The following is a 14120-nucleotide window of genomic DNA, read 5'->3' on the forward strand; positions in this document are numbered from 1 at the left end:
AGTTCTAACTTTGGAGCCTCTTCTATAGATGGTTTCGCGGGTGGGTACTCGCGATTCTTCATATCTAACTCATATTTCTTCGATTTAAACCAAACCTCACCTCGATCAAGAGCCGCGACTAATGACTCATACTCTTCAATGCAATCGCTATCAAAATTCATTATCACTGCCGCTAATGCTTGAACACCTAGATGTTCTTCTATTTGTGTCTCAGATGTCTCACCAATGTTTTAGGATATAGCAAATATCAATTGGAGCTCACCACTCTGCCTCATGGACCTACAAATGTTAAAGATAACTTCCTCATTGTTCAACCAAAATTTCATCAGCCTCTTTTCCATATCTTCTAAGGCTCATCCCGTAGCAAGGAATGGCCTCCCAAGAATAATGGGCACTTCAAAATCGACTTCACAATTAAGAATAACAAAATCTACCGGAAATATGAACGACTCCACTTTTACTAGCACATCGTGGAGTATCCCTATAGGCCTTTTTACTGTTCGATCAGCCATCAGTAGCCGCATCGCAGTGGACTTTGGATCACCCAAATCCAACTTCTTGTAAATCGAGAGGGGCATGAGATTTATGCTTGCCCCCAGATCACATAATGCTTTCGCAAAATGTAATAGCCCGATTGTACAAGGAATTACTGAACGGACCCGGGTCAGCTTTCTTTGTTACCAGATCTTTCATATACTTGGCGTAACCGGGCATTTGTTCTAAAGCTTCTACCAAAGGGATATTGATAAAAAGTTGCTTCAACATTTTTATAAAACGCCGATATTTACCATCCTCGGTTTTTTCGCTAATCTTTGAGGAAATCGGAGGGTGACTAGGCATGGGAGTTACCTTTTTAGGCACTTCAGCATCTTTTACAGTATTATCCTCGACTTCACCATTAACATCTACCACTTTATCAGTATCTTTTGTCACCTTTTTCTCATTAGACGGCATAGGTGGGTCAATGGTTTGCTTGCCACCGCGAGTAGTGATTGCCATAAAATATCCCATTATTTTTCGGATTTTGACCAGTGTTCCTAGGAAGAGTGCCCGGTTGCCGTGTGTTCACAGTCGCAGATAATCAAGTTTCTTAATCGATATTGCATGTGTATCAACTTTTTTACCAATACCCTCTAAATCATTCCTCAACTCTTTATTGTGCTCATCACTAGCATCGAACCTCCTCATCATTTTACGCAACATATCCTCAACTCGCGCCATACTACCTCCACTATCCCTAGGAGTAACTTCACGATTTTGAGGAGGAACATAGGGACCATTCCTATCATTTCTATTACTATAGTTACCCCTGTTGAAGTTGTTGTCACGGTTGTAGCTTCCATCTCGGACATAATGACCCTCACGGTTATAGTTACCATAGTTCCGACCTTGGTACCCTTGACCTTGGCGCCAATTCTCCTGATTAGAGCCTTGGTCACTTGGTCGGAAACACCCCGTCTGCTCATTTACCGCATAGAAATCCTCCTCATAATAGCACTCATCATTTTGTGGCGGTGGTTTCGACAAGTAGTTGGCTGCATTTATCTTTTCTGCACCCCCACTGACATGTTTTAGTACCAACCCAAGCTCAATTCTCATCTGAGCCATTTCTTCACGAATCTCATCTGTGGCTAGGTTGTGAGTGGACTACACTGCGAAGGTATTTCTCCCGGTATCTGGCTTCCTTGTATTCAAAGCTTTATTGTTCCAGGAGATTTTCTATAATTTTCAGCAATTTCAGCATAAAAACACTCCCTAGAAGATCCACCTGCTATAGTGTCCAACATCATTTTATTATTACCATCCTCTCCACGATAGAAGTATTCCTTCAGTGACTCATCATCTATACAGTGATTTGGGACGCTTCTCCAAAATGACGTGAATCTATCCAAAGAACTACTAACTAACTCTCCTGGTGGTGCCACAAAGTTGTTCACTCTGTCTTTGTGGTTTAGTTTCGTGGAGACCGGGTAGTAGCGTGCTAAGAAAACGTCCTTTAGTTGGTTCCAAGTGAAAATTGAGTTGTAAGGGAGCTCAGTGAACCATATAGCAGCCTCTCCCGTCAGTGAGAGAGGAAACACTCTTAGCCCTATTACATCCAAGTCCAAGTCAGGCCTCCCTACGCAGCTTTTACACACTACCCTTACCTTAGCTATATGGGCATGTGGATCCTCAGAAGGTAGCCCTGAAAACAAACCTCTGGCAGTGAGCATTTGCATCAGGCTACTAGTTACCACAAAAGTGTGGCCTGGTGGTAGAGGGGGCAAGACAAGTGGCCCATCGGAGTCTACTATATTGTCATAGCCTCTGTAGTATTCTTGGGGACGTGGAGTGGGATATTGTCCCCTCTTTTTGTGTTCACCCGGAGCATCGGGTAACAACTGACCATGAACATCAACCGGAGCTAGGATGTTCTTGTTTGGATCATCATCATAAATTCCCAAGTTTCAATTCATGTTGGGTAGTGTACGCTCTAATTCGTGATCATAGAGAAACAAGGTTTCTCTTACTCTCCGTGTATTTGGCATACAAGGAAGATGGTTCTACAAGAATCAAAAACAATAAAACAAAGTAAAATCAAGAAAAAATCAACTAAAGTAAAGTAATAAGTTTAAGTTAATCAAAAAGCTACTTTCCCGGCAGCGGCGCCAAAATTTGATACGTTCAAACTAACTTCTCAAATAAGAAGTAAAACGGTCATGTCAAGTAAATAACCCAACTAGTGAGGTTGGAATCATTCCCACGAGGAAAATAGTTTAGACTTAACTTTAATTTATTATTACTATTGTTCAGTCAATTACTTCCTTGGAAAGCAAAAATGATAAAAGGAGGGTTTTCTATTTCTAAATAAATGAAAATAACTAGCGAAATTGAAGGAGACAACTAACATCTTCAAATGTTGGAGTTTAATCAATTAATAAAAGTAACTAGGGTTGACGTGTTCCCGCCAGGTTCATAACATAATAATTCTAACTATAACAATTCTTTCCTATTATCTTGCATGCAAAGTGATAAGTCATGTATTTCTAAATCCTTGGTCCGGCATCTAGAAAATTTCACTCCCCACCTTGGTCCGGCTGCATGTGTTGCTATACTAACCCTTATCTTTACCTCATATTAAGCATCATATTCGATATTTGACTAAGTTATTACTTCGTACCAATAAATACTAGCCTATTAGATAGTATACACTATATCTATGTTGATAATTCTTTTCGTATTATCTACCTCCTTGGTCTGGCAAGTAGCATTAAGGCGAGTTCTAACGTTGGCCATCCGTTAAAAAGACTTCTAAGCGAAAGAATTATCAATACATGGAAGACACTATTCTAGAATTGTTATTTTAGTTAGGTTTTACCTCATTATTCGCCTATGGTTCCCACAACCCTAGTTCTGGAGTTTAGTTACCCATAGTCATAATTACAATATTCAAATATATGATATAAGAATTCATGCACTTACTTCAATGAAAAAGAGTAAAATCCGAAAGTTCACTTGATTAATCAGCAAAAGTCACCAACAATCAATCAATTACAAAAGTCTCAAATTATTCAAGAATCTCAAAATAATCAAGAAACTCACAAAGAGTCTAAAAAATAATAAAGAGTCTAACCTCAAAAACGAGATTTTTTGAACTATTTATAAAAAATAAAAATCTAATTAAATAAGGTCTCTATTAGCTAGAAATCTATCAAAACGTGGCTGGATCGACAGACCTCGCGACGGCTCATCGTGGTCACGACGGACCGTCATGGACTCTATCATCCCATACTTGTGAAATTTCTTCTACTGCTCTTTTCATTACCCTCGACGACAGGTATGCCAGATCGTCACAGGCACAACGGTCCGTCGAGGGTCTTTCTTCCAAAACACTTAAACTCTTTAATTCAGGTACTGGGACTACTTCTCTGATCTTCATGACGAACCAGCAGGACAGACCGTCATGGCTACGACGGTCCGTCACGTACTCCGTAACCCCAGACTTTGTCAGACTTCCTCATCTTCCTTCAGCAGCAGCACTACGATGCCACCTACGGACCGTCACGAGCATGACGGACTGTCACAAGCTCCGTAGGTTGTACTTTTCTGTATTTCTTGCTCAAAAACCTCCGCATTCATCTTTTAGACAGATTTCCTGCAAATCAAGAGAAACTTACATAAAAATTAGTACAAAAAGGCTTTTGGATACACTAAACTTAAGGAATAAGTATTAAATATACTGTGAAACCATGATATATCAACAAGCAACGAGAAGTTAGAATGTTTTGTTGATATTATAAGATTTTTCTTTAGCTTCATAAATAAATTGGGAATATGCACATAAAACATGATATCACTATACAACTACTTTTCATTTACTTGCAACAAAATCAGAATTCAATAGTAGCAATCTATCAATGTAATTTATTTTCTATTTTTTGGGTGATATGGAAAGTATTTTATTTTTTCTGGAAAATTATACATAAGATTGTCTAGAGAGTAGAATTTTTTTGCTCAAAAGAATATATATATATATATATATATATATATATATATATATATATATATATATATATATATATATAATAGGAAATTAAAATATCAAAGATCATTAAGAGAGGAATTTTTATAGTGCAGTCGGTTGGCTATACATGAAATTTCATCAAAATGAGAGTTTGATTCCACATCTTATAATCTCCTTTCCATTTCTCTCTCTCTTTTTTTTTGTGAAAAAGTAATCACCATTAAAAAAATATTATTGTGGAAAGGTTGTGCATTGTGAGAAACTCATAATCGGGGTGGTGTAACATAGTTTTATGTGGGATAAAACTAGTTTTTTGAATATAAAAAGCAAGATGAAGTGGTAGGCGAGTTAATGTTAAAAAACAAAACAGAATCATGTAGTACACTAGTTTCTATTGATGGTGTTAGCTCATGCCTCACTTGATTTGCCATTCTTTGTTGTTGCCTATCATTAGCGACTGTTCCTTGCATCTGATTGGACCCTCCTTGATCAGCTCTTGTACCAAACCTTTTCTTAAACTTCCAATATGGTGGATAACAATTCAATCTATAGCAGACATGATTCCAATCCTTCTTGTTTTGCTGAGAATTTCTTTGGTTCATGTCTTTTGCCTGTATACAGAGCAACGTGTTTCTTTTCCTGTATGAGTCCCCGTTGTGGTAGATGAAAAACTTTCTCACACTTGGCAAGGGATTCATCATCAGAATTTTCTCATTCAATATTGTGTTTCATGATCCAATCAAGCATAAAACAATTGCACTTTTTCCACTGTTCTTCTTGATCCAACTAGTAGTCACTCCTCTTGCACAAATCTCAGCTTACTCTTCACACAAAGGTTAATCAATATGGACCTGATCCATAATGAATATATTTTCGTCCGTGAAAGTTGTACCATGGTGAGCACACATCCTGGCATATCAGTTGGATGAAGGTATAGTGGATGATTTCACTTCTCCTAAATTTCATCTACCCTAATTACACTTTCCCCTGATAATTGGTTAACGATTTTAGTTGTTAGTTGATTAATTATAGTTAGTTACCATAATTTGTGCTATGTTAAATCTTCAGTTAGTCGAAATAAGATTTCATTTTTTTCTCTTCTTCTCTCAAACTACTCTACTATTAAAACGGAGCAGAGCATGTTATAACACATAGTTATCGTAACCTGTTGAGATTATTTAAATGATCAATGTAAATAATTAATTTCTTGTATTTGAGATAGTTATAGAAGTTAGTTACAAGTTAGTTAGGGAAAAGGAATCTTAGTTAGTTATTTTTCTCTCTCTTTTCTTTTATTAGTTTGTGCATATATATACTGCTCTTCACACAGATTGAATGACATAGATCAATATTCATTCTCCCAAATATTCTCTTAAGATTCTTTAGTCCCATCAATGGAGTTTCTCAACATGGTATCACAGCAGTAGGAATTTCGTTGTAATACTCTACTAAATATTTTTTCTTCTTCTATGTTTGCCTCAAATTGAAGATCGAGTGTTCATCTTCTCGTTACAATGATTCTTCGTTATAGAAATTGACTATAAACTTGTTGTTATTGCTGAAGTGCAAGGTTTTGCTTCAATCAATCACAATCATTCTTTGTATATTCATCCATCCGATACTCAAGGTTCTATGCTTATTTCAGTTCAGCTTCGAGGTTCTGAAAATTACTCGTTATGAGAAAATCCTTGAAGCTTGTGCTACTTGGTAAAAATAATCTAGGTTTCTTGTTAGGAACTTGTTCTAAGGGATTGTATCCTACCTCCATGCATGATCAATGAAATAGATGCAATGCTATTGTTCTAGGTTGGATTATGAATATTGTGTCGAAGAGTCTAGTTAGTACTGTGATTTATGGATTCGATGCACACACTGTTTGGGAGGATTTTCGAAAAAGGTTTGATAAGGTTAATGCATCTAGGGAATTCTATCTTCACAAGGAGATTGTTACATTATTTTAGGGAACTACTTCTGTATCGAATTATTTTTCAAGGCTAAAAATGCTTTGGGATGAATTTGAAATACTTATACCACCTCTCTCATGTGCATGTCCTGAATCCAAACAATATGTAGAATAATTTGAGTTTCATAAGTTGTGGCAATTTCTGATGGGTCTAAATGAGTCTTATGCTCATGCTAAGATTCAAGTGTTAATGCGAATTCCTGTACCAAATGTTAATCAAGTCTATGCTACGATTATTAATGTAGAAAGTCAAAGAGTGAATGGTGTTAGTAGTAGTTCCTCTTCTAGAGAATCTTTCTCAAAAACTGCTCTTATTAGTAACAGGATGTCTGGTCATAGTGGTGGATATCATAACAATAGTGGTCCTAGTTCAGGTCCTGCTTACTATCCTAGCAATGGTTCTAATGTTAATTGTGGTTAAAGACCCAGAAATAATGGTGATGCATGACAAGGGGGAAAATCAAGTCTCTACTGTGACTACTGTAATTATAGAGGACATACAAAGGAGTCTTGCTATAAGCTTCATGGATATCCTAATAAGAAAGAAAGATATCTTTCTCATGCTAACAGTGTTGCTGGAGGACATAAGCTTCCTCAAAATGTAGCCTATGATAATTCATCTGTAAGTACTAATGCTAAATCCTATGGTACCTCTCCTAACAATCTCTCAACAGGTACACAAGGCATGTCACTCTTTACATATGAACAATACAATCATATTATACAAATTTTGAGCAAAGGAAAAGGCAAGGAAGCAGATTCTATGGCAAATGTTGCAACTGCAAGCTCCTCAGGTACTTTTACAGCTCTCATGTCAGATGTGGTTCATTCCAGCTGAATTATAGATAAAGGTGCTTCAAACCATATGGTTCACAGTTTGAGTCTTATGAAATAGTGTATACAACTTGGAGTTAAAAGTGATATGAAAGTAAATTTGCCTACTGGTGCTCAGGTGGCTATTAGTCATGCTGGAGATTCACTAGTTTTAAGGATAAACTAGTGAAGGATGTTCTCTTTATCACAGATTTTCAGTATAACCTAAAATCTGTCTCCCAACTAACTAAACAACTAATGTATGTAGTATTATTTTTCCCTGACTTCTGTATCTTTCATGATCTCTTCAGTGGGAGGGTCACGGGGAATGGTAAGGAAGATGAAGGTTTATATCTTCTCAATACAAAGCTACAACGAAGTACTTCACAAGGTAGTATTACTAGTAACTCATGTATCAGTCCATGTATTAGTTTTACTTCTGTTTGTTCACTACATAGTCTTTGGCATAAGATACTGGGGCATGCCTCTCTCATAGTTCTCAGTAGAATACAATGTTTATAGAATGGACCTATGAAAGACCACAATTGTATTGTTTGTCCTATTGCGAAGCAAACAAGATTACCATTTCCTACAAGTGTATCTCTATCTAATGCTTGTTTTGAAATAGTACAAGTTTATGTATGGGGACCCTATAGGGACATGATGGGAAAAGGATTTTTTAACACTGGTAGATGACAAATCCATATATACTTGGATTTTCTTAATGCACACAAAGTCTGATTCTATTTCTTGTTGAGAGATTTTGTTTGTATTGTCAAGACTTAGTTTGAAACCACTGTCAAGTGTATAAGATCAGATAATGGAACAAAACTTTTTAATTCCCAGGTAAATACTTTATTCAGAGAGCATGGGATTTTGCATCGAAGTTCTTGTGTTCATTCGCCTCAACAAAATGGTGTAGTTTAGAGGAAGCGTAGATCCATTTTAGACATGGCTAGAGCCTTAAGGTTTCAGGCTTGTATTCCTATAAGATTCTAGGGTATGTGTGTGTCTGCAGCAGTATACATTCTTAATAGGTTACCTACCAAACTACTCAAAGGCAAGTCTTCATATGAGATGTTATATGGTCATGCTCCTTCTCTTAGTCATGTGCGAGTTTTTGGTTCTTTATGTTATGATACTGACCCCAAATGACTTAATAAGTTTTCCCGTAGAGTTCTCCCTGTTATTCATATGGTTATTCTTCTACTCAAAAAGGGCATATCTTATATAATTTCAGCTCCAAAGTCTTCTTTTTAAGTAGAGACACTGTGTTCAAGGAAGAGACATTTCCTTTCAAAGATCCCAAATCTTATCCTGATTCTTTGTTTCCTATTGTTACTCTTCCTGCTGACTTAGATCCTGAGTTATCTAATCCTAGTTCACCTTTTTCTTCTCACTTTCCTACATCTGTTAGAACTATTATTTCTTCTTAAGTTAGTGATTCTTAAAGAGTTATTCCATCTATTGCTCCTTTTAGGAGATCCTCTAGGCAGTCTAAACGTCCTATTTGGCTAGACTCCTATGTTACTCCCACAGCCAAAAATGAATCCCTGTATCCTATTTCAAACTATGTTTCATATTCAGCTTTATCCTCTACTTATAGAGTTTCTCTTGCTGCTTATTCTAGCATTTCAAAACCTCATACATACTCAGAATCCTATCAAGATCCTCTTTGGGTGGCTGCTATGTAGGATGAAATTGTTGCTCTTGAAAGTAATAGTACTTCGTCTATTGTTACTCTTCCTACTGCTAAGGTTGCTATTCCTTGTAAATGGGTGTTTAAGATTAAATACAAAGCTTCAGGGGAGGTTGAGAGATACAAGGTAAGGCTTTTTGCTAAGGGATATAGTCAACAAGAAGGCCTAGATTTCACTGAAACTTTTTATCCTGTTGCAAAAATGGTTATTGTCAGGTCTGTCATTGTCCTTGTTGCCTCTTGTGGTTGGTATATATTTTAATATGGATGTCCATAATCCTTTCTACAAGGTGATCTTCTTGAAGAGGTTTACATGCAGATTCCTGAGGGTTTTGCAAACCAGGGGGAGAAACACATGGTTTGCAAGCTTCACAAGTATTTATGTGGACTAAAGCAAGCCCCAAGACAATGGAATCTAAAACTTACTGAACCACTGATTGATATGGGGTTCTTGCAATCTCATTATGACTATTCATGGTTTACAAAGAGAGTAGGGAAAGAACTTCTTGTCATACTTGTATATGTAGATGATATTTTGGTCACTGGTAGCAACTTAAATCTCATACAACAAGTTAGAAAACACTTACAACACAGGTTCAAAATGAGGGATCTTAGAGAGTGGAAATATTTTCTTGGAATTGACTTTTCAAGAAATGCAGATGGCATTCTTATGAATCAGAGAAAGTGTGAACTTGGACTTGTATCTGAACTTGGACTTGCAAGGTGTAAACCTGCATCCACTCCCTTAGAGTTCAATCACAAGTTGACATTCAGTGTGTTTGATGATTGCACTGGAATGAATGCAAAAGATAAAGCTCTTGATGATTATGTAAAATATCAAAGATTGGTAGGTAGGTTATTGTACATGACTGTGACTAGGCCTGATATTGCCTTTGTAGTTCTGGTACTTAGTCAATATATGCACTCACCAAAAAAGTCACATACGGAAGCAACACTTAGAGTGGTGATATACATAAAAGGTACAACATGTCTTGGTTTGTTCATGCCAAGAAACAATGTGTCTTAACTTGTAGCTTACTGTGACTCAAATTGGGGAGTATGTATAGAGTCCAGTAAGTTAGTGACTGGCTACATAGTCAAGATGGGAAATGATTTGGTGTCTTGGAAAGCAAAGAAACAAAACACAGTGTCAAAAAGTTCTGCAGAAGCAGAGTTCAAAAGTATGGATACCACAGTAGCTGAGATAGTTTGGCTGAAAGGTTTGTTCAGGGAATTGGGAGTAGAAGCTAAGTTTCCTGTTTAACTGTTTTGTGATAGTAAAGTTGCTATCCAAATAGCAGCACATCCTATCTTTCACGAAAGAACAAAACAATTTGATATAGACTGTCACTTTGTAAAAGAGAATAGCATGGAGAGACTCATTCAAACTCAACATATAGAAACTAAGGAGCAGCAAACAGATATACTTACTAAAGGATTGTGCAAGCCTCAACATGAATTGGTAATTCACAAGCTTGAAATGAAAAATATATTTTTCAATTCTCAACTTGAGTGGAGTGTTGAGATTATGTAAATAAGCAGTGTAAATAATTAATTGATTGTATTTGAGATAGTTAGTTATAGAAGTTAGTTACAAGTTAGTTAGGGGAAACGAATCTTAGTTAGTTATTTTTTTCTCTCTTTTCTTTTACCAGTTTGTTTATATATATACAGCTCTTCACACATATTGAATGATATAGATCAATATTCATTCTCCAAATATTCTCTAAAGCTTCTTTACTCCCACTAATGGAGATTCTCAACATAACCTCACCTCGTTATTCCTAGTTGAAGGTTACAACTCAGCATAACTAGTTTGTGTTAGTTAGTTGATTATAATTAGTTGATTGTTGATGGGTAGTTAGATAGTTTGTTAGAGACTAACAACTGACAATGATTTGGATTATATTTCTCTCTACACCATCATGATGTTTTTCATTTTTCTTCATTCTAATTCTTGCATCATCAATGTCAATCAAGAGGATTTCAATTTATTATTCACACTAGTCACCACAAGTATAATGTTGTGAGGCCTCTTCCTAGAGGATAGGTAATATCAAGCAAATCTATCTTATGATCATTTTGAACTCAACGATAGCAGGGGTTCAAACCTGCAAGTATAATATATTTTTTCACCAACCTCAAGTATTTTTGTATGATAGAACGTGCAATGGTATTTAGCCGTATAAACAAATTGACATAAACTTTAAGCTATCATCAATTTATTATTGTAGCATTGACTTAGAGTTTCTATACATTGTAGTAATTCATACACTTCAAATTAGGAATTCACCTATAAAATAAATGCAAGAAATATGTATTTCTAACAATTGATGTTAATTTTTAACAGTTTAAAATGGTATGAACATTGAAGACGAATAAATATTTACATGCATCACATCATCTTCACTCACTTATTTGGATATTGTTGCATTTATCTAGTTGTTAATAACTCATCTATTATCACATTAGTGCATGCACATGATGAATTAGCGATTAATTATGACCTAATTGAACAAGTCACAAGGTATAAGATAAGCATCTTTTTGAAAAAAATAATTAGTTTTGGCTTCACAAAGTTTGACCAAGCGCTAATAGTGATAGACTGTTGGCGGGGCTTTCAAAATTACGTTTTCTATCGGAATAGGGGGGTGTGCAAATCAATTTTACTTGGAAAAAATTATCCTACAACACGATCTTTTTTTTTATATTTTTTAGAATTCCTACCATTTCAAAATATTACAAAAACTCCTACTTTTCTGTCATTCTCTCCTTTTTTAGATACATATCTCACAACCCTCTGACCTGATTTTTGTTTCTATTTTCACGCCTCAAAAATCACTCCCACAGATTAGTAGTTTCCTTCATAACTTCATTTTTGAAATTCAAGTCAATTTTTTCTCTAGTTCGTTGATTTCAAAGTTCCTAAAGAGGTAAAATTATTTCTTCATCAAATTTTTCTTTCCACGTTGAATTATCATTTTAAAAAAAATAGTTCTTTTTACTTTTTTTATCCATAATTTTCTAATGCATATGGATTTTAATGATAAAATCTTTCATGAAAAATATATATAAATAACGAAACGACTCATTAATCATGAAGAATTTGAGAGCGAAAAATTCGAAAAAAAAAAGAATGCATGCTCGAGTTCTAAATCTATTTTTGGAAAAACGCCCTAAAAAGAGGGGAGGGTTGGACATGTTGTTACACGATCATCACTATCAAATTTGCATATTTTTAATGTATCTCATTTATTTTAATTCTTAAATTAGACTTTGTTAGTATTATCATTACTTCGATGCATCACAACTACAGTACCCCCTTTTTATGGAATGTATCATGTTCCCTTTTAAGGTATTGATACATAACCCGAACATCGTTCAATCTTTGAGTAGTATTTATTCTGCTCAATATAAATGTACTTGATTTAAGCAATCTAAAAGATACTATTATTTAAGATCAATGTACTTTATTTTCTTTTTAGTAGGTGCTATGGAAGTTAACTATTTTATTTTTCTAAAGAATTGTACTAAAGATTGTCCAAACAGTAGAACTTTTTGCTCAAAAGAAAATATGATATATATGTTAATATTACAATAGGAAATTAAATCATTGTAGATAATTTAGAAAGGAATTTTGGTAAAGTAGTTGGTTGGCTAGATGAACGTTCATCACGAAGAGAGTTTTGATTCTACATCTTCTAAACTCCTTTTCGTTTTCCTCATTTTTTGTGAAAAACTAATCACCATCTCTATAATTGTATAATTTTGTATTATGGACCCTTTCACTTAATACTTTACCAACTGGACCCTTACACTGAATAAAACATAATATATCAAACCCCTCTAACCGTTAATCATGCTTATGTGGCATTAATATGAATGAGCTGGCAAAAGAGTGAGACCACACACTTATTAAGGCAAGTGAACATCATATTTAAATTTTAAAAATATTTAAATTAAAAGAGTAAAATAATAAAGTTATAAAGGTGAAACGAAACCCTCCTTCGCCCAAATACCTACTTTTTTCGGCAATCTCCATTTTTGATCAACCTTCTTTTTTTCTTTCTTTCATATTCTTTAGGTAGTCTTAAAGAACACTTGAACTTAGCCCTTTTTCTATTATTCATACCTCGCTCTAAATTCTAAGTGTTTAGGAACGTGAAAAAGTGTTCTAAATCATATTAGACCTTTAATTTTGGGTGAAAATACATTTTAGGCCCAGTGGAAATGGAAAAGACAAAAATACTCTTTCCTAAAACGAATGAAATGCCTTAAATAGAAATGCTTCATGAAACATGCATATTTTTTAACTCTGAGCTCAAAATTTAGCAAACTTGACCGCGTTGACAAATTACGAAGAAAGCACTCACATCTTGCAGGTTAGCAAATAAAGGTACATTTACTATTATGATTTTAGTGTAAATAGTATTGATATATATATATATATATATATAGACACTATTACTGTTATCATTATTTTATAAAATTTTATTATTATTATTGTTATTATTTGTAGATAATCTTTTTCGTTAATAAGCTTTTAGTTATATAAATTTAATTATTATTTTAAAACTTCATATTCTAATAATCTAACTTGTCTGTTAAATATAAAATTTATTTTTTAATTTTTTTAAAAAAAGTTAATTGGTATTCTAAAACTATAACTTTTTTCCCTTTGATAAAAAAAATTATAATTTAAAATTTAAATTTAAAATTAGAGATTTTTGTGCAGCTGACATGTGACATTTTTCTCTCCTGTTATATATAGATAGATATAAAAGATTTTGTTGATATAAAACTTAAAATATTAAATATTATTTAAATGGTGAATTTTTGAAATTTGGTACATATTTATAAAAATAACACCCCATACACATTAAGACGGTATATATCAAGTTATAAACATACTCTTTAAAATTAAATAACTTATAACATATTATTATCGAGTTATAACATATCAATTAAAAATATATTTAATTAAAAATAAATTATAAGTAATTATTTAAATACTAATTAATATGTCTAAATATTTATTTTTAATTTTTCAGTTACCATTTTTAAACCAAACTCTTTAAATTTTACAGATTAATATTACAGTTACCTTTTACAGTAAATAATAAATTATTATTAATTAAAGT

This window comes from Solanum lycopersicum, chromosome 12 (genome assembly GCF_036512215.1).
Source record: "Solanum lycopersicum chromosome 12, SLM_r2.1".
Taxonomy (NCBI): domain Eukaryota; kingdom Viridiplantae; phylum Streptophyta; class Magnoliopsida; order Solanales; family Solanaceae; genus Solanum; species Solanum lycopersicum.